Raw genomic sequence first — 22772 nt, 5'->3', positions numbered from 1 at the left:
AAGATGCAGTGTTCCACCCCTCCACCCTCTCGAACAAGTGAAATGAATGAAACGTCTGCGGTTCTCCTACGCGTATCCATTCGTAATTGGAATGCGTAATTTTCGCCGGGCGCATTGTTCCTCAGGGATAGGCTGCATGACGGATGACACGCGACATCGTCAGGGAAATTGCGTCTTAAATCCTGGCAGCCTCGGAATTCCTTTCACTGCGAACGTCAGACGACTCCACTCGTCTTTCCTTCCTCATCCTCCATCCGCTCACCCCCGCAGCCCACACCCCCGTCTCTTTCCGTCAGCCTCTGCTCTTCCTTTCCATTATCTTAATCATTTCGGTTAATGAGCTTCCACTTTCGTCGAAAAAGACTTTCACCCTTAATGATCTTTCCCGCTTACGGGTGACACCGTGGAAGTAATATCATATCGGGAAAGTTGCTAGTCGAATTTTCTGTATAATTGAGTAGAGAATATGCGAAGAATTTCAGCTCACTGAATTCGCGATGGGTGCGAACCCAGTGAATTCAACGAGTGTTGGCGGGGAACGTTACTGTAATTAATATATCTCTTCTCGTATTTAGAATACTTTTACACCGTTTAATTAATCGTATCAATTGTTCGACCCGTTGCTACGATAATAATTTTACCAACGGACACCACAGAGTTACGTTATAGTCCCATGTGAATCCAGTTCTCCTATAGAACCATAATACAACACGAAAACGACGGTGTATAGGCGGGAGAGCGCGCTGATTAACGAAACGCGAATAATTACGCGATCTATAATCGTATATACCTGCGGTTAGCAGCCGTTCGTGCACATCAAATTTTCCCGTCTGCCCGAAGAAAGCGATTACTGTGTTTTCACGGAGGGGTAATACCAATCCTTCTCCTGTTCTCGCTGGAACGAAATTCACGGGGGAAGGGTTTTGTGATGAAAGGACACGAGGCACGAGCGGCAATTTTTCCTCCATCGTCCGGGGTATACGTGCCCTTGTAGAGGGTGTTCCGTGAACTGCGGATGTAATTTTATAATAAAAATTCATGAAGATATCTGTTTCATCTGATCTTACGACAGTATCGCTCGAATTTTGAAGAAATCGCTGTTGTCTCTTTTCTTCGATTTTACGGCAATTTACGCTGAAACGACGATCACATTCTCCGACAGAAATCTCTATTTTTCATTTTTATATTCATATCGATTACTTAATTCTTTCTCGAGGTATATTCCCTCGGGGTATATTTACTTCTGCTTGTATTGGATCATTTTTTAGACTTTCTGCAATTCTCTCCTCGCTGTCGTAAGTCTTTTACATTCTTTTAATCGCGTTATGTTTTATAGATTCTGTCAAACACTTGTTTGTCACATGTGTCTTTAAAGAACCGTCCGAAAAATATCATTATGTCATCCGCCATGGGATTACGAGGCTCAAAGGATCTCTGCCAGTCGTCCAATTAATAGTTTCGCCGGCATAATTTGCGGTCGCCCCCCCCCATCCTGAGTTTATTCGTCGTCGCGCAATCCCGGGATTCCAAGGTTCGTTGCGCAGACAAGTCCCATGGGTTCGTTGCCGGCACAGCGACTGACAGCGGTTATAATATGGATGAAAAATGAAATAGTATACTCTCGGTTGTCAGAGGGTCGCGGAGTAACGAGATTCCTCGAGCCAGTTAATCGTAGCTGCAAGTCCGACATCTTTCTACGTACTCTCTTTGGGATTACAAGCGAGAGACCGGTTCCTTTGTCGCGGGAAATAGGGCCATCGTTGGAGAGGAAGAGGAGGGAACCTTTGATCTGTCGCTTTAGACGCGGAAACTAGGAAGAAGCTGATACCTCGTAAGCTCGTTTCGCGAGAGCAGTAATTTCGAGGTGGACTAAACTTATTTCTGGCACTCGAGCAGCCGCTGATCCCCTCGTTCTATTTCTCTCTCTCTCTCACACTCCACTCCGTAAATTACAGCCCTTTCCACAGATAAAAAGTGCCTCTGGATTAGAGAGAACCGTCGTTTCAGTTAGGCTGCACAATTATTTTCGCTGTTGAATGTCCGCAACTCTATAGGATACTTTCGAGACGGATTATAAGACCCTGTTTACACGCGTATGGTCTCTAGTTCTTTCGACTGGTTGGTCATAATTGCGTCGTTTCATGCCAATACAAATGATGTATGAATTGTCTTGTTCATCGTGTCTAAACAAGGTCTGAACCTATCTACAGAGAATAATATTATTTTCCAAGGATTTGATAAAAGTAATATGCTAAAACTGATTGGAAATGATTGGTATATGTACTGGTTCTGTAACTTTTATCGTAACAAAATATGCAATCAGTTACTATACCACCAATTATAAACTCTGGTCCCATACTTTTGGCCGGTAGTGTATATATCCTGATCTTTTCGCAAATTATTAGTAAACATGTGGTATCAGTAAAAATGCGGGACATTTTCAGAGGGTACATTCCACATGCCAAACTGAGAAAATCAGGAATGCGAAAATTGTGTTCGATGCTTCGCTTCCGAGTTATTAATTGTTGGAAGTACAGACAAAATAGGATTGTGTTACTCGAATAGCCGATTCCCAGCTGGTATATGAGTTCGATCGTTCACTTAATGAAACTAATGCACGAACTAAACTGAAACAAATGAAATCAACTCTCGTGAAGCGGTTAAAAGAAGAATCCGCCTCTCAAGTAGAATAATCCGTCCGCGTCAGACATATTTCACACGTGTTTCGCCCGTACATATCTCGAATCTAATTTCGTCTTAGTTTGGCATCTAGCATCTAACCTGCGGAAGTGGTCCTACATTTTTACTAACTCTCTCTGTATGTATTTCACGAAGTTTGATATTCGGTCCACTCACACAGGTATCTTCAAAGAGTTTCCTCCGTCGAGTAGAGCTGACCAATGGTCGATCGGTCGATAACTAACCCAGATACAAATGGGACACGAAAGAACTCCCGAGGAATATGAGCAGCTCGTCGGTAAATGCATTTACATAGGCAGTTCTCGAGTGGCGGTACTCGGGGGCACAGTAACTCGAATATAAGGCACGAGCCCTCGGCCGCGCTTCTCGTCCTCGCGGGAACGTTATATATGTATACATATATATATGTATATATACACATATATATATATATATCTCGGTGCTTGCTGTGTTTCGCGTGCCTTTCATTTCGTCCTTTACGGTACTTCGTCATGATTTACGGGGTATCCGCATGAGGAGCGACGCCGTCGCATTCTACGTCTCCTCCTGCTCCCACTCGCCTCCCCTCTGTCGTTCCCTCTCCTCCATCGTCCGCCAGAGCCACCCTTCTCGTCACCCTCCGCCGCTCTGCTCTTCCTTTCCGTGAGCGTGTCCCGCTTGTAATTTTCTCGTTGCCAGTCGAGAGCCAGAAGGGGAAGAGGAAGAGAGATAGAGGCCTCGAGACATAAAGCGAGCAGGAGAGCCACGGTAGAAGGAGAAAAGGATGGCTTTGACTCGACGTCCTCCGGCTACTTCTCTACGATGTGTCTCGCGAGTTTCGTTAGGTTGGTCCAGGTCACGGCTATGCGACACTTGGATAGGCTATGTGTAAAAATGTGGCCCCTCTCGTATTCCGAACTTTGATCGCGAAGATGTATTAGGGTATAGGGAATTATCGATATTGGAGGTCTTTGAGGAATTAATTTAATTCAATATCGACACACATCGTTCTATCTGAACGACACAGATTTTTATTTAGTGACAAATCTGTTTCTCGGAATCGATTCAGATTGTCCGGTAGGAGCTAGAAAAACTTCCACTCCGAAGGGTTAATTCGTTAAGCGGCCGACAAAAAGCTAAGGAGACCCGGGGACTGCGACAACACAGAGCGTTATCGCGACACGTTTCTTACTTTTTCAACTTTTTCTTTTCCTTTCCTATTCCGTTGCAGTTTGTTTAGATAAAAACGCGTGCAACGTCGGAGTTACGGTACGTGTTGTCGGGGTTCGTGTAAACTCTTTCCTCCCCTGTCTCTATGTTTTCAGCCCTCTCCGCGGTTTGTTTATTCTCCCCCTTTGTAACTGTTCTACTTCCGACAGTTTCTTCCTTTTCTCCAGTTAAGTTGGCATTTACAATTAGTGTGTGTGTTTTGTGCTCGTAAAATTTCGGGGACCGAACATCGCGTAGGTGTTTCGATGCTCAACCGACTGACCGTATTCTCGCTCGAGTTCTTCGTTCCTCGACGCGATCGCAGCCGACCAGAGAAACGTACAGTCAAAAAAGTAATAAACGACGCGTACCGTATGAAATGAGAATAACGCCGATGGCGGGGGAGAAGTATTTCCCCGGGAACGCGACAATTTGTCTTGTAGACCGCGAAGTTTAAAGTGCCACGCGCACGATGCGCGTAAATAAAGCGCGCAAAAGCCAGCCGCCGTCGTGTTGAGCTGAATAAGCGGATGAGAAGTGAAACGGGCCACACATTTTGCCGCACCCTCCTCTTCCACCCTTTACGCGACTATCAACCGGGAAAATTCTATTACGGCGTATATGGCATGGAAACCACAGGAAGGATAGAATAGTGGGTTCCACGGAATCTGGATTTCAACGTGGGGGACTTGCGTTGTTAGCCGGTCGAGACAACGAGTATCAATGAATTTGGATTTTTGGAACTTTTCTTGGGCTCTGTGCAGATCAATTTGCCTTGATGGTGTCTTTGATTATTCGTCCTCGTACTTTAGAAATTACACGGAGAATTGTAGGGAATGAATGATGCGTGTGAATGTTTGTGGTAAGCGTAAATTTTAGGTAGTCACCTAAACAAAGTATAATTGTATAAAATTTACACCTTTAGATATGACTTTAGTTGAAATCGGAGAATGCTTGGGCCTCTCGTTTGAGTTCCTTCCTTTTCCTCTTCCTACAGAACCGACAGAAATAGTGCGAAGGAAACTGTCGAATTTCATTTAATTTTCGATCGCCAAGTAAAAACAGGGTCCACTCTGTATCGTTTCCGGTGACTACACAGTACGTACCGGTGGTCGAGTTAATCGTAATTCAGAGACCGAACCAACCGCCGGTGGACATCGTTTTTTCCCGGGGACTGGAAGCGTCCAGCCGGTAGTCATCGGTGCATCGATAACGCTTATCGCGGGGGAACCGGCAGCTGAACGTGTAGGTACGCCACACGTGCAGTTTGTGTATGTGGGTAGTAAACAACAAAAACCGTACTCCTACGCGTAATTACAGTTATCCGGCCGCGAGAGTAATACGTAATTGCCGACGTTTTTGTAATTAGCGTCGACGATGGGGTTCGAGCTAGTAGGAGAGAGAGAGGACGGGATGGTCGAAGCCCTGCATAAATGCAACACACTGGCGGGAGCTGGTTTCGTGCTGACCGGCGAGCGCTGGAACGCCATCGCCGTATGCTTTCCTCGCCGCTCTCTCGAGCCGGCCGCCGCCGGCTCTCTCTTGTCACGATACGTGATATATAGCCGGAGATCTTCTATCTCCGTATTGTAATACACGCGCCGCGCCTCTTCCAGCCCTCTTCCGGTCGACCTCATCCAACGAACGTCCCCCTTCCTCCATCCCTCGTAAAACTTCCGAAATTCACTCGATGTAATAACGCGAGCGTGATAATACTCGACGTTTCGGAGAACGGCCTCCCGGTGATCATTATCTTCTTCGGAGGCCTTTCTCGTTCCTTTTTCGTCGCGTTTTGCGATTGAATTCGTGGGGAATCGAGGTCGGCGGCCCGCAATTTTATCCATGACTTTTTTAATAGCGGAAGAGGTGATTGATCCGCGATCGTGATCTTTCGAAGAGTGTTCCTTGGTGGAATGTGGGTGTAAACGTTTGGGATTGCGTAGGGTGAGACATTGTTTTGGATGGTGTCAGAACGATGGAGAAGAAGATGTGACAGAATGGTGAATTATTTGGGAGGGGGTGAATAATGGACGGAAGAATGAAACGATTTGGAGAACTAGGCGTGTTGCTTCTACTGTCTCGGAGTTATTCTGTATTCCGATTAATTACGCGGATGATTCCTCTCTGTATTTCGTTATATGTACATTAATCATCGGATCAATAGACCGTAACGATGTGTACGATCACGTTGGTCCCTGGTCGCGTCTCGATTGCCAATATAATTATCATATCCCTTTATGATACTGATTAATGGACCGTGGAATCCGTATCGTTTATAGATCTGATTGCCATCGTGTTTGTATACGTTTGTAAAGTATCGTCGAGTTAATTGAATACGGGAGGGGATAACGATCTTGAAACGCATCTTGGGAACAACATTCGCCGGAATTATGCGCATTAGTAAGTCACAGGATAATATATACATTCCGTGGAATAAATTTCCTTCTAACAACCGTGCTTGGAACATCACGAACACAAATCCAATGTTTCACCATTATACGGAACAATATATACCTACTACAAAAATCTTCTCTACACAAGTACCTACTCACGGTAATGAATACTTGAACGCTAAGATAAAACCAGGATTCGAATACCTCGACCCCGTTTCAGATTTCTCATGTCTACGTGTTCCATCCCCACGAAACTTCATCCCCTCGAAAATGAAGCAATCGTGAGACATACACCGCCTTCCTCCGAAACAGTCCAGCAAATGTAGACCGACACAGAGGCAAAGATTCCGAGGGAATCGCAAGCTGTTAGTACACTACCGCACAGACATATTAGGACACCTGGTTATTTATTACAACAATTTTTCATTACCATTTTGGTGTATACCTACAACTTCACTTCGTAATCGAGTCACTTCCTCGTAAATGCATAAATTAATTGAAGGGGGAGTAGGTGGGAAGATCCAAAACTGGTGGAGCGTTATTTTTCGGTGATGTTTGTCTCCTTTTCCAATTCGAATCGTCATCGTAAGTTGGTAACGCGCAGGCTAATGTGCGTCCCCCGGTTTCTCGGTGGTCTTCGTTCACCATCGCTTCGGCCATTTCTCATCGTGGCGTTTTGACGCGCGGCTCGACCCCGCCTGCTTCTTTGGGATTCTATAACGGCCGAGTATCCGTGGGTATCTGTGCGCCCCTATCAACTTATCGGCCGGTAGCATCGGCCCGCATTTTCGCCGCTTGGAATCGCGAAAGATGGAACGATAACTCGCACGAGAACACGCGGGGGCCGAGTCGCCACGGCGAGAATTTCGCGGAGTTATTGCATATCGGCCGCGCGCCGCGCGGCTGGCTTATATACACTCGCATATATGCACATGTACCTATTCCTGTAGTAACCCTTGTGGTTGGCAAAGCCAAGGGGCAACGTTAGCGGAATCGCGTGCCGCGTAACATTCCCGCCTAAGTCTCCGACATCGCTGGAATATATCCGGTTTTTATTCGAGGTGACATCTCGAGCTGGCCCCTCTCGACACACGATTCCGTTACTACCCGTAATGGACACACACGGAAGCTTCTTATCGGGCACTGTTAATGATTCTGGAATTACGCTGTATCAGGAACGACGCCTCGAATGTTGCGGAATTGCGCGACAGCTTGCGCCGTATCGATGCGGCTCTCGAGTGGACGTTTTTGTGTCGGTGAACGACTCTGGGAATGGGAAGACTTTTAGATCGTTGTGGACGTTGTTTGGGAAGACCGTGGAAATCCCACTTTTTTTGTGGGAGAAATGTGGGGAAAGAACTGTATTTTTGGCCCTGGTTTCCGCGCCACAGGATAGTCGGGAGTCCTTATAGACAGAGCCGAGGAATGCATCAAAGATCGCTTTGATCCTATGGAGAGAGCCCGTCGATAATGATTGATCAATTCGCAGAGAACGGGCGGCGACAGGGCGCGATGCGACGGAAGTCATAGAGCAACGGAAACGGAAATTAGCTGCGGCCCAGAAACAATGGCTCGGCCGGACCTCGGTCTCACCCCTTCTCGTCTGTCTCCTTCTTGTCAGAGAGAAGCAACAGACCGGGACTCTGTTGTGTGTTCGTAGCCACGTTACCAACGCCACTGTGTGTGTGTGTGTGTGTGTGTGAAGGGAAGGTTTATATGAATGTTTTCGAGCGGTTCTAATTCGAAAGGGGAACGGTACCGCGGAGACGAAGAAGGGCAAACGATGCGTGATAGACGGGGCGAAACTCCGGTGAATTTTTATCGGTCCACACGACCGGCTGATTCGAAACAACGACATGATCGATCTGCATGCGAAATACGAAAGTTGCCGAAGTATGTACATACAGTTCCGCGGGAACCCATGAATATTTTTGAATCGAATGAATCTTCTTATACGGTTCGGGATGGAGGCCACACTCGTGGGATCAGCGAACGGCAGAATTAGAAATCGTTTGATTTCTCGAGGCAATCGAGGGTAAGGGGTAGGAGGAAACGTATCCGAGGAACCACGAGTTTGATTGTATCATTGTTTGTACTCGAATATATCTTAAAAACGTTTCTCCCCTCACGGTTCACCGTGATTTTCTTCCTTTTCGGATTGTTCGAGTGTCTGGAAGATAAGATTACGGAGAGGAGCAGCCGATCTCGGGTGAATAGGGCTGGCAGAAGGAAGCTCGGGGAATACGAAGTCAGCAGGGAAACGCGAGGTGCGTCGAACTATCGGAGCCCGTCGAATCGAATAATTTCGTGCTCCCTCCGGAAACGACTGCTCGAACACGCGGAATATCTCCAAACGCGAGAATTAACGCTTACCGAACGTAAAACGCAAATCGAGGCAAATTTTGCCCCATCCCCCGTTTTTAGCACGGGTTTATATAGAATATTCGAGAGGGTAGCGAAGAAGTGTCTACGAAGATCGAAGAGGGGTCGAAAATTAAACTCAGTGTCTTCAAGGTATCGCGAGAAATTCTTGTACAATCAGCAGCTTCGGGGGTGAAGTCTGATCTTTCTCTGTCTAGTCGTAGCACGAAGAGAAAAGATTTCGTGGTGACGCGTCTGGAATGGTAACAGCGAAGCCCCTCGACAGATTTTCTAGAAATGGATAAAATCGCGGGGATAGAAATTAACGCGAAAAGAGGAGAGATTGTAGGTTCGGGGCAGATTGAAAGCGTAATTCGAGGCCGGTAATTTACCGCGAATTTCCACGGGGAATCATACCCCCCTTCGTCATTCGAACTCGATTTTTACCAGTCGACTTCGGGACGAAAGGAGATCAAGAATGGAAACGCGGTCGGAGAAACGAGCGAGCTCGAAATCGGAATCGGAGGATGGGGAGATAGAAGGAGATGGCGCGGGACAAGATAAAATGAACCACAGATCCCAGGGACGATGGAGGGGGAGGAGGGGAGGGGGTGGGATGAAAATCTGGAGAACAGGAACGGCGGGCGGATACATGAACGAAGCCAAGCAATCGCGCTTGGGAATAGTAATCCGCACTCTGGATGAGTCGCGCTTTGTCCGACGACGAGAACCAGACACACCTCATTTTCACCCGACCGGTAGAGTATCCTTCCCCAACCGGGGGATCTTGCTAACCCTTTCTCTCCGTCCCTCGGTCCTCTTTGGTTTAATTTTTCCGCGATTCGTGGGATCGTCGATGGGGAGCTCTGGTATCCAGTAATCAGGATCCAGGGAGGAAACTCGTTAAGGGCTCGCTAACCGAGGAGAATGGGACACTTTGATAAAAAGATTTAATTCGAGGTAAATCGGGGACGCGTCCGACTGTCCAGGAAAATTATCAACGGAAGATTTCGCCAGAAGATTCACGGATGAAATTACTTTTCAGTTTTCAAACTAAAATCTTCAAACTAAATGTACTTTATGTAAATTTATTCAGATCGAGGGATGCTAGCTTTCTTCTTAGCACAATTGTTCTAACGTGTATGACCAGAGAAGTCTCCGATACGAATGGTCCAGCAGAAACGGACGATTCGGCTCGAAATGAGACACTTTGAAATTCCAGCGTATCGAAAACACTGTATTACGGCGGTGTGTTACTTCATCTTTCGCCGCAACCGCTCGGGAAATAAATTTTATTGCAAAGGGGGGCTTCTGCGCGTCCCCTGGAAAAAGAACGCCCGACCCGTGCCGCATTGCAGGTTTATTGAGTCGTCGTGGGATACGATTATAGTCGTTTGTAAACTGTGCATACCCCCGCGATATGCATAAACGTTCCGAACGAGACGAAATTCGTGTCGCGTTATATAGCCCGCGCGAAGGCAGAGCCCGGGATCGAGTATCGACCTAAGAATCCTTGCTAAAGCTTCTAACCGTCGTTCGCCTGCGAGGAAAAATTTCCATTCTGGGTGTTGCTCGACCGAAGGTAATCCTGTCTCGTCCGATTTTTGAATCCTGACATTGGGAGTCCCGTGGTACGTGCGAACAATGAGATGTCAGCGAATGTTTTTCTCACCTTTGCACTTTGCCAGACAATTCCGTTTTAGAGTTTCAATCTTCCAATTACTGATGAACTTCGTCAAGCAAAATCGAGGGAATGTATAATTCTCGAATAGAATTCTAGACCTATATTTACCTGGACAAAGATACCCAAGCCTAGGGTAGACCGTGAAGCTCACAAAACAGCGACGCGATTATAATGACACTGTCACATTCGCCTAGATTTTTCTACGCCCAGGATTTCTAATGAAGCGCTACAGTCAACGGGTTCGTGGCATTAGGTCATGCCCCCCCCCCCATTGTCCCCCCGTATCCACGTGTTTTTTTTTCCCAAGAATAGGAAGGAAACCGAGCGGAGAAACTACGAGTATAATGACGTGCCGTGAAATCCACCTCTGAACTGCATCAGACGATTACGGGACCGGTGCGCACAGTTTTCTAGATTGCACCCCACCGAATATTGCAGACAGACTCCATTAAACTTCATACGAGACAGGGATGGAAGCTTTAAGGGACGGAAGACAGAGAGAGAGAAAGAGGGGTGAGTCGTGGGGCATATGGAAGTCGGCGAAACTTTTCCACGATTATCGAGGGACGTTCTTCGGGCTGAAAATATGGGGATGGTTGAGCAACAGGGACATACCGAAACGAGGAATATTTACCAACGCTGCTGGGAGGACGAGACGGTATGATAAACGGGACGAAGCTCTTATATTCCCATGACGATCATCGTTTCTGATATTTATGCGACCCGCGAACTGGTCGATATGAATATTCAGTATTAGCCCCAGGAAAAAAAAACAGCTTCAACACTGGCCATGTCTGCCATGTCAGGAGAATACCTCGAGGAATCGAAGTTTCTCCTTTGATAAACCGTAAAATGAAAAGTGTTCATTTGCGGTCGATAGAAGCAATCAAGGTGTCGCGGCGAGAGAGGAAATCGAAAAGACACGACGTCTCGCGAGCGAAACCAAGTCGAACTTGGGGGACGATCCTAGTGTCGTTCCATTGAAAGACGAAGAAAAGCGTTCTCTTTGCACGATCTTTTTCGATTTCATTGTCCAGGGGATCGCGAGGCGGTGGTGTCCTCGTTTTGTCCCTTTAGCTTCGAGACGCGAAAGGGCGCGTCGATTCGGGTGTAGCATTGTCGGCCTCGCTTCTTTTTCATTAAACCGATTGAGTGGGGACGGGCACGAGGGAGGGGGATAGGGAACATGTTTCTTTTACTCGAAGAAATGTCCCTCTGGCCGATAAAGGCTGCAGCGGCATCGTTATCGGCGTGTCTTTGTGCTTTTGATCGGCCAGTTCAAAAAGTCTCTGTCTCATTTTCTCTCTCTTCGACACGGACGGTTTAGTCGATACACGAAAAAAACCAGGATACCCCCGCGACGATCGAAGAAACGGGTGGGGCGGGGGGCAAAAACGTTCATTAAAAAAGGATCGCGTGGTCCAATCGTTCGTGAAAACGGGGTCCGGTTACCGTCGATCGAAGGACACACCGAGTGGAGTCGGCGTTAAACGAACGATCGGCAGATTCCACGGGTAGAGATTCGGAAAGCAATCGACAATGGATGGCATCGAGGCGACGCGCCGTGGCGAACTGTGTGGGGTGTGGGGGGTTGTTGGTATCGAACAAATGACAATAAATGGCATGACGCGACACCGAAGACGGTTCCAATTTATTCCCGGGAGGCAGTCTCGGTCGACAATGTCAGCCGTCCTTTGCCGCCCCCCGGCTGCAACCCCTTGGTTAAAATATCGAAAATACATCGGCCGCCGTCGCCGTCGTCGTCGCCCGGAGAAATCAACGCCGGCTGATTCTTGCATGCCAATACATACACGATGACTGGGCAAACAGAGGAGTCTTTTTACTTCCCCGATATTTGTGTACCGATTACAAAACGAAGAGCGGGTCAGGGCAGTGATTCGTGCTACGCCCAATAACGCGATGACGGTCGAGCGAATAGACGATGGGGAAATACGTGGTAGTTTCGATTCTTGTATTCGAAATGTCCATTTATTCGTCAATTTTTCTTCCAGTGAGTACATTACATACAGTTACTCGATTGTTTACAAATTTCAGCTTCTCTAACGGCTACGGTAAAGTTTCGATGTGTGTCTAACTATATCACTTGTGTAGGGTGATAGAATACGAACATTCATCGCTGATTTATTGTAGATGTCTCGATCGATCGATTCATCTACTTTTGGCTTACCACATGCTCGCGTAATCGACGAATTCCCGTATGGACCTATCGAGGCGGTAGAACGGAAGAAAGCCCCCGTACTCGGCTCGTTTCCACCGAAACAAGCCAAGTGAAATTACCAAGTATGATTCTTGCCGCTGCTGGTCCGCTGAAATATGTATGAAAGCATAAGCGTGTGATGTTAGGCGGCGCGGACAGACGACGTGCGCGCGCGTGTGTGTCCTCACCAGGTCCTTCTGTATATATTTCTCTTGGCCCTTTGAGTTATTATTCAAAGCAAATCATAGCCACACCGCGGAGGATTAAGCTTCCTTTTACATGCACGAAGAGCTTGGTACAAGGAGACGATACTGGATTCTCGGGCCTCTTCATCACACCGGCTGCCGTAAGCCTGCGACCCACCTCTTTCGTGTATCCTGGGCCACGGGTTCCTGTTGTCTTGATCATTATCGTGGGATGGGGGATTACATTTCGCCCCAGTGGACGATGACTTTCTAATGGAGATCGGTCTCTGATGTCATACTTTGGTGGATTTCAGCAGTCTTTTCTCTATCCCTTCGAAATCTGTAATTCGTAGAGAATATTTCGAAATTATATGCTAGTATCCGAGAGCAATTGTCACTCGTAATATACGTATGGGTCCCTTCGAAGCGTGAAAATTTCGGCCGAGTTCTTCGGCGACCTAATCCCTCGTTTATTCGTCAGAGAAATCGTGAAACGGTCCCGTGATTTGTGCAAACGAATGCAAGCGGCAGGAGGCCACGATGGACCAGCTGTGACAGAGAGTGAAAATTGCTGTCCCGGGGCGGGGGCAGAGGGCGGTGGACTAACGTCCTTGTTTCCCCCTTCGGTTACTTTGATGTCTTTGTCCCACTGTTTCCTTATGCCGTGGCCGTTTGCCTCTCCGGACCGTATCTAACTCCGTTTTGCTACCTTTATCCCCGGCCCTCGTCTATCTCGTCCTCGCGTTACGAGGGTATACCGTCCAGACGAAAGATGAAACGGAAGAGGGGGGTACCCCCGTGATGTTTATGAATGAGCGGTCTTACGATTCGTGCTGTCCAATTGACTCCTGAAAGTCCTCTTGAAAGTCTTCTACCTCCCCCCTCTCGTGACCAGGTCGCTGGAAATAGCGTTCAATCGACGGGAGTTATATCAACTTACTTAGCTTTCTGGCTCATCCACTTGATAACAATTTCCATCAGTTGGCACCGTTTCGTAGATACGAGGTATGTCCGGAAAGTATCCTTTTTTTGAATACATCTTTCTAATGGGTATATTCATCATTTAAGGATAACCTTTATGAGCAAAGAAGGTTCTGGCTTCCAGAGGGAAGTAAATTGAAGGGGACATCGTTGTTATTGACGAAGATTAACCCTTGTTCGTGCTCGACCCGATTGGTCGAGCGACAGAAGTTTCTTTGTCGTCTGGAATATTATGGTACCGCGTACCAGGTGTGATAGATATACATCCGAGTGTTGCGCAGGAACATGCCGCCACGCCATACTTATAGACCCAGTACCTATATATGTAGTATATGTATATGTATATACTATATACGCGGTCCCTGTTCCCTGCAGAATCTGTACAACGAGCACAATGGTATTGTGTACGGACCACTATGAGTTATTACCCCTCCAGTCTGTGAGGTTCGCCCGTCTCGACCGCCCCCTTCGCAGACATAATTCAACACTCTGCACAACGTGAACGCGCGAGCGCGTGGGCCTTCAACTTTTGTACCATGGGCCGTTTGATAGTGTTTCATTACATCCCTTTTATCTATAGTTCCCCGGCTACTTGTCGCTACGTGTACGCCCCGAATAAGGTTCTCTCTGCCCCACCATCTTCCGCAAGCACCGGGCGAAAACTTGCAGAAGTTTCCTTCGTCGAGGGTCGCTAGAGTCGTGAGAAAATTTCGGAAATCTTTGACTAATGGCTTAATTAATGTCGCCACCCTCGGTTTTCCGCTCTCTTGACACGCTCGAGAGGAGATTCTGAGGACCTAAAGGAGGACAGAAATTGGACCGTTGAAATCTTCATCGATCAGACGTTCGAATACGGTTGGTATACCGTGTCCGATTATCATTTGCTGTTTCTACTTCTAGTAGTCACTGATCGTGGTACAGTGTTATCTATGTTCTGTCGATCCCACTATCTTCTGTCGGCTTATATTAGATTGCTGGGTGGAACAAGTAACCTTATACCTCAGTCGAAGCTTATAGGCAGTAACGGAAGTGGAAGTGACCATTAATAGTCAGACGCTGCGAACTAAATGGCGTTCAAGCGCACTCGTACACGCGATAAAGTTTCAGCAATCTTTGACATACTATTCTGTAGTTTAGCGTGTAGACGATATTATCGTGGACCAAAGAGTATACCAATCCGTGTAATAATAATAACAGTATTTCAGTTACAGCCTGAACAGTTAAACAAGTTATTTCGACGGTAATCGATGGTACCATTAAAACGGCAACCGAATCGTGACTGTAGTTTACTCGTCCCGACACCGATTGTCCGCTAAATTTCTATTTGCCCTGCCGAACGACTATTTCCAGTCGTTCCCTCGCGCTCCGACAGTCTTTCATAAACATTTTCGCCGATCGTGAACTCCGGTATTCCAAGACCGTGGCTCTGAACGCTACAGTGCTCTCTCTCTCTCGTGTCTTTCTGATTTATCCTCACTGGAGGACAAACAATCAGAGGAGCTGCTCTTGACGAGCTCACAGTGTGCTCCACGACGACGAAAATCGGATGTAAGTATCGACGTCGTTTCGCGAGTTTGCTCTTCCCATTCCCCGAGCTTCGTAAATATTGTTCGACGTTTTCAGTTCTCGAGACTGTCGCCGCGTCTCACACCAATCGCACAAAAAAGACACCATTCCGTTCTCATAATAAAGACTCCACTCGATTGTTCCCTGCCTAATAAATGTTGCCTTTGGTTCCCGATAAGTAGATTGTAAGATTGAACGGTCAGGAAACTATGAGAATAAAAGGGAGTTTGCTTCTTTCGAAACGTCCATCATTCCTGATTTTCAGTAGAGCTACGAGTAATTAAGAGAACTTCGCTCATGGGGTGGGCCTCAAAAAGTTTTAATTCTCTCCGTGATGGTCTCTCTCTCTCTCTCTCTCTCTCTCTCTCTCGATCCGTATATTAAAACGCTTATTCGAGAATAATAACTGGAGACGGACAGACGACAGAGAGGGAGCAGGGGCTCGCGAGAAACCGATACTCGAGCCAGAGGAGTTGGCTGCAGACTCGTGGTGTGGGTGTGTTTGGGTTATGTGCACGAACGACCGAAAAATCGATCGGTGTCTTTGCCCGTATACCTACTTTCGTTTTAATGGGCTCACCACCAGCGGCGGCAGCGTGACACGACGGGGGTGGTGACTGTACAAAGGATTTCGCGGTTTCGTGCTGGGGCGCCCGCGAGCACTCGTGTAACCATCGAAAACCTTTTTTCCCTCTCGTTCTTCCCGTTGTGTCGGGTGGAGAACGGTTGATTTTCAAGCGGAGGGTAGCACCCACTGGCTGGTTTCACGGACGCCCGCGCTTATTGTGTCAAGCTTCCCTTTCGCCGTGTAATTTCTGCTAAAACGCGCGATGAACTGGGCCAGATATCGTGGCCCACACCCTCTCCGACCACCATCATCCCCCTTCCTATAGATATACACACACGTTTCACTGCGTGTTTTGTGCTTCGGCACGACCGCCGATCGATCCGGTTATGCCGTGTCTGCTGCCGTGTGTGTGTGTCGAGTTATGCCCGCGAACTCCGTTCCGGGGAGATTGATCGTGCCTCGGTGCAATTCCACATGTTTTGAGAGGTGGCTGCCTTTTCTAGGCGTTGGCTCCCAGAGAACCATGGATTAATATCGGTTGTGGATCTCGAAACGACATGGAAGCCGGTTCACAATCGATCCATGACGGACAATTACGCAAGAATTGCGATCTTATTTCTCGTAAATGGGATAGCACGGCTGGATAGTAGTGTCTCCATAGTAGATCGTAGGTCAGGACATAGTAAAAAGCGGAAGAATTGAGATTGGTGCCTCTGTAGGAAGAATTGAGATCAGAAGTTGAGAGCTTGTTGAGTGGGAGATTGAGATTGTAAAGCAGAAGAATCGAGTCGAAATGCCTTTTAACCATTTAAGCAAATGCGACCAGGAAATGGAAGCAGAGATCTATAAGAGAACCGAACGTCGGGAATCTCGAAGTCGTAGACAGTATTCGCAGTTTCTCAGTTCCAGAAATGATCGTTATTAAACGGCAGGTGGATGTATTTAGCGGATCCTCTCTCTGGTTCCTCGAGGATATCCGGTCGTCGTTTTTGCCTCGGCGTTCCGGCGAAATCTTACGCGGTTTCTCACTTGCGCCCTCGGAACATTCTCACGGATCGTCGTTACCGCGGCTACGAATGGAAGATCACGCTTTCCCATGCCGTACACCGTTGCCCGTTTACGAGCTATACGAAATTAACGACACCGTCTACGTGCTTCCGCGAGAGAGCCGCCTTTACGAGCCGCGCCGTCGCCGCCACCGCGAAAGCAGAGAGACGCGCGCCTCCGAGACAGATAACTGGGTATCCCGGAAAATTTGCCTATTTATACGGAAGATTCATTCCCGCCGGCAGTGTCGGGTTCCGGGGTCGGCGGGTGGTGGTGTCGCGCGGATATTACGTCGGTGAATAAGGGGAGGGGGGCAGAGCGACGGTATCGATCATATTCGAGATAGAAGAGCCCAACTGCGTGTCGCGTTCTCGCGATGTGAATCCGGCACACGAGCACACACGCGGGACACACTGTACGGGCTCATTCAGACCAGACCCTCCCTGTCCTGAGGACTGGCGCGTCTCCTTTGGCGTTCGATCTACTGTTGGATTAAAGTCACTTGGTTACTAGAGATTTTGTGCATTTGTAACGCATAGATCTCTGTGAAATATAGTAAAAGGCAAAACTTTCATCAGATGCAACGAGTTTTCTAGTTTATTCTTAACCCGATGAAGTACTAGTCCGCAGTCTAGTAATAATCTTCTACAGCGATAGAGTTACAGAAATCATTTACAACTCGGCCAGCAATGTCGACAACTTTCGAACACTATTTCAACCAAGCCTCTAGAACGACACTAGAAAGGATTACGTAAACCTGTACGGTATGTAGGTAATCGTTCCCTGTGCTCTAGTATCCACCGTATGTTGATCCGACTATATCGATAGCGTGTTTCGCCCTAAGAATCCCCCGACACCGTACAATCCAGGGAGCAAAAGGACCGAAACAGGAACCGTAAACGGTCACGGGAAGAACGAATATGCACACGGATGGGCCACGGAAAGCATCGTAGTCTCCGTAAACGATCGTTTTAAGTGAAAATTCCTTACCGGGGCGAGGTGATTACGTCTTGAAGAGGACCAGCGAAATTGCCGGGGCATCGCGTATCGCTTTTAGAGCGGCCGACTCTTCCAGCGGTCGTTGCATCGCGTTGTTTTCTTTCCCACCCCTTTTTCTCTACATTTTTTCTCTCTCAAGGAGATAAAGGAAGACAGAGCTCTTTGCCACGCGGACGCTTTTCGGCCTCGACTTTGATCGCCAGCCAAAGAGGAAGCATCTCCTCCGACTCTGTGTTGATCGTCCATATACACGTGTACCTGTCCTCTTCGTGGCTGTTTGAGCTGTTCCCATTCCAGGCAACACGAGCCACTTTTTACACGGTGGAGAATTACCGAATATTTCTTGCGTTCTACGCCACGTACCAGAATCTCCGTAGTGGAATTGGATTCAATTCCACGCGTGGTTTAACCGGTTAAGAACCTTTGCTTCCACAGGGGGCCGTAAATTCGCGACACTTTATTTGCAACTTCACTACAGTTCAATCGCCTCCTTCACGCGCACTGTTACCTTTCGGTGGAACTGAATTGTGCTGCACAGGTAACAGAGTTTCAGTTTTTCCTCTGTCTCTGTTTCGTAACGGATAACTGGAATTGAATCTTCCCCGAGTCACAGGCAGCAAAAAGGGTGAAACACCAAAGGAAAAATCATATTCCGCCAGGAGGGGGATTCTTGTGCAGGAACGAGAGACGACGCTGTAAAGTTATCCGGTGACACTGCGCCACAGATACAATGTACCCACGTTTAATTTCGCAAGACAATGGCCGGGGCCTGAGGATTATGAATTCAGTGGTCCGTGACGGGAGAAAGAATATTTTTGTGTGCCATGGCCGTAGGGGCAGGCGATTGTAAAGCGATACGCCACGCTCCGTTTGTAGTGGCGCTCTTTCCATTGTTGTTCCCGTTCCGTTATTGTACGGATGGAATGACGGTGGGGGAACCACGCGGAAAACTGGCGCAACGGAAATCGGAGGGAGGAGAAAGAAAAAAAAAGACGAGGAGCATACCGCGCGTATCGAATGCAGGCTTCAAAGTAACTTCGCGTTTATTCCATCTGAGAATGACCCTTGCCTTCTGTCCGCTAGCTCCGTCCCCTCCCACGTTCTCTATCCATCGATTTTCTCTTATCGCTCGAAAGACTATTCCTCTCTAATTCAGCGAGTCTCCAGACAGTTAATAGATTCTTCGTGCTTGCGATATCTCTCCCTCTCTCTGTAGAATCTACCCACGTGTCCGAGGTTCAATGTAGACGTCATTTGGAAATAAATTGTGTTCTAGGTGACTGTCTTCCGATTGCATTTTCACTCGTGGTGAACCTTTTCACTTAACCGATAGAGGACCACGAATTTTCGGCTCGATTTCGAATATTTATAGAAGTTCTTGGCTATTCGTGTCGTCTACGAATCCGCAGATGTTTTTCTGGATATTCGATTATATTCAACAGTGGTAAAATATTCAGAAATCGGTATCGAAAGGGGATATTCGTGAAGAATATCATGAAAGTCAATAGAATTCTAAATATACCGATTGTTCGTTTAAATTCTTTGTTGCAAGAGAATCAGTAGTGTCTATTTCTTCTTCATGAACATTTATCTGACACTGTCCTACCTCGGTTGTACAAGCGAGTTTCGAAGAAAAATCCATCGCGCATGTTGCAAATCGATGTTTCGCGATGTTCGCGATTAGAACCAGGTTATATGTCGAGTCTGCTCCTCTACCCACACGTAACAAGAAGCAGAGCCAGCTACGTCCGATAATATCGCCGGGGTCACAGCTTATGACACATTCTCTCGTCTTCGTTCTCGTCGTCACCGTTCTCCGTGCGCCACCATTTGAACTTTACGATTGCTCCTCGTGCTCCCGATGAATTTTAATGACCGCGTCTACTCTAATTCCACTGGAGTCGTTTTCAACGAGTCACACACGCGAGTCGTCGGAGCGCAATAACAACTTGACCCCGCCTAGCCCCCTTAAAAAAAGGGTCAAACTCCGTGCGTTCCTGCGATGCTTCTCTTCTGTTCCGGTGTCTCGTTTCGCGCGATTCATCGAAACAGCTTAGGATTGCATCGTTCCCTGAGATACATCGTGGATTAATGGCTATATCGTGTCGTAAAGAGACTGGCTGTAAATTTTTCCGCCTGGTCATCGGGATCGCGAGGTGCAATGTGGGGCCCTCCTACTCGTATTCCGTCCACGATCTGTGACACCTATTCGTGACACGAACTAGTCCATTTCAGCCGTTACGAGTCCATATATAATCCATTTATCGAGCTGCGTTATAACCTGGCTACCAGTTAATCTATACGATTGCTTTTTCTCGTCTCCTCGCGATGCTTGGCAATTTCGAAAGCGTATAGAACACCTTTCATTCAGACGAATTGACAATGTTTTTCAATCGATCGAGTTTCAAAGAATTGACTGAGGAATCGTCTCGTAGTGGCTATACATATATAAAAATAAGTGGAAAGGAAAGGAGAGGGAAAAGAGGGAGCGTTTCTTCCTAGGCCTGCTAGTTAAACTTGTCAATAAGTCTTACCTAGCTGAACCTGTCTAGTAGTGAGTACAGAAGATCCACACTCACAATTCCATACGCAGGAAATCTGTATCAAGGTGAATCTAATCCCGTCTCCCGACATAAGAATCCTCTTTGAACTTCGAAAGGATTCAGTTCTGGACCCATACGTATTAAAAAGCTTTACGTCCAACTTCGAAAACACTTTATCTATACGGTGGAATTTCAACTTCGCGCGCACAGACCCCGGATAGGAGGCCTATTTCCCTGGTATAGATCAGAAACCGTCAGTTGGAATCGTTAAGTCGCTTCCGCAGCTCTCGCTACACTTCTCTCGAAACTCCACTTTCCAACGATTGCGTTCCGGCACGGCGATAAAGCATGCGTTGTACTCGAGAGTAGTCGGCCGCCAACACATGCGTGTGTGTGTATCGACGTACGTGCGGCGGCAATATCTTTCGAGTGGGTACCTAGTGTCTCCCACGGGAGTTATCCCGGATATCCCTTTTCGTCCTGGCGGGTGTGTGCGTCGGTGGGGTAGTGGCAAGGGTGGGCGGGTGGGTGACTTCTCCGATGGAAGCCGCGAGGATAAAAGTTTGCACGGACTTGATCGACTCGGTCTGAGAGACAACGAGCGCGCGGGAGGGTGGTTGGTGGCGTCGAACGAGAAGAAGGGGGTTTGGCTAAGCCGAAGGAGAAGCGGAGTCGAACGGTCTGCGAGAGCTGACCGTACGTTAAAACTCCCTCGGGTCGACCTTACCACCCTCGCCACTTTCAGTGGATCCTCTTCCCCCGAACGTTCTTCTCCTCCCCCCCCTTTTTACCATCCTTGGCTAGCCGCCCCCCTCGCGTCGAACCCATCGCCGTGGCAAAAGTTACACCATTACGTGATAGGGCGGTAAAGCTCGAAGGGGGTGAGAGACAGGCGGCGGGTCTAGCAGGTCGACTCTTTTCACGGCGTTCAATTCTTTAGGGGTAACTTTCATCTGTCGGGCATTCTTCCTGGGAACTTTCTTTTTTCCTGCTGCATACGGTTGAAAGATTCCGTGTACAGAACTCAGTGGAAATATTTATCAAGCACCCTCAGGGAGAACTGACGTGTTTTTACGTGTGAGTTCGGTGTAGCCTCTGAAGTTTTACAGAGAGTGGCAGGATCTTTTCTACTTTCGATCAAGATTATTCCTTTCTGCGTGTGGAATCTCATCGAACATAGGAGGGAAGACCTCTTAGCCGGGACACGGAAGTATCTTTCACCGAGCAGTCACGTGAGTCGTAAAATAAAAAATTCATTTCGTGGCTGCTGATGCCCGCGTTTCTCCGCGGCTACGTTATTCTGCCATTCGTCTCTCTTTATCTTGCGTATGGAGAAATTTTCATCCCTTTATTCCGCGGCGGCGGCCAGGATAAAGCCGGAAGGAATTTATCGTGTTCCATTTCCAATTTTCCGCCCGCGAGAAAAGCATTTCCCGAGGCACGTTAGCCGAAATTAAGATCCACTCGGTTTCTTCCCCCCTCGACATTTCAGCTTTATTTATTAAACGTTTCTTCTTCCCCCCCCCCTATTATTCTTTGATTCCCTAATTTTACACCGCGATATCGTACTATTGTGGTATCGTACGACAGTTCAATAATTCTTCTTAATTACCGGAAGTTCTCCAAAGTTACCAGAAACGGCGAAAAGGACATTAAGTTGGTCGATGATTCGATACTTTCTTCGCGATTCACGCAGTTCTTCGTTGTCTTAAAGGAGGCTCGAAACTATTTCCAAATGCTCCGATCCCTTACCAGAAACTTGTGGATATCGAATACAAGTTCCCGCGAGTTTCAGCCAGTTGTACAGAGTTCCATGTGCGCGCACTCGAATGTATGTCCTCGGAGCAGCGGGAATGGCGGCAGATGCGGTACCACGAAAGCACAATGAACCGTGGAATGGTGGCCGCTTTTAATGGCGAGAAGTCGTCGAATTCCATGGGTAGTCTGCTATCTAGGGAGGGAGATTCTTCTCGAAAGCATTCGGGGAGAGTTAGGGATTCTACCACGAGAAGGTGGAAAGTCTCGCGAATGGGCTGTCTCTGTCGAATATTCGTCCAGTCGGGTAACGATAGTCCGTGGGCAAATTCGTTCCAGCATCTAATACCTTCTGCTCTGGTATCGTATATTTTATGTCCGCTGAAATTGTAACTATCCACGTGACGCTTGTTCTCGCCGCAGTTCCCCTTCGGGGAGGGGGATTTACAGCGTGACACGAATATTTCTGTACCGCTTTAAAATTTCTCCCGCGGTGTCACGTCGTTCCACACCGGTGGCGAATACTTCAGATTTTGTCAGCGCCATATCGACGTAACGATTCGAAAAAAGGACAGGATGTTTCC

This window comes from Dufourea novaeangliae, unplaced genomic scaffold (genome assembly GCF_001272555.1).
Source record: "Dufourea novaeangliae isolate 0120121106 unplaced genomic scaffold, ASM127255v1 scaffold47, whole genome shotgun sequence".
Lineage (NCBI taxonomy): Eukaryota > Metazoa > Arthropoda > Insecta > Hymenoptera > Halictidae > Dufourea > Dufourea novaeangliae.
Note: the sequence above shows the minus strand (reverse complement) of the source record.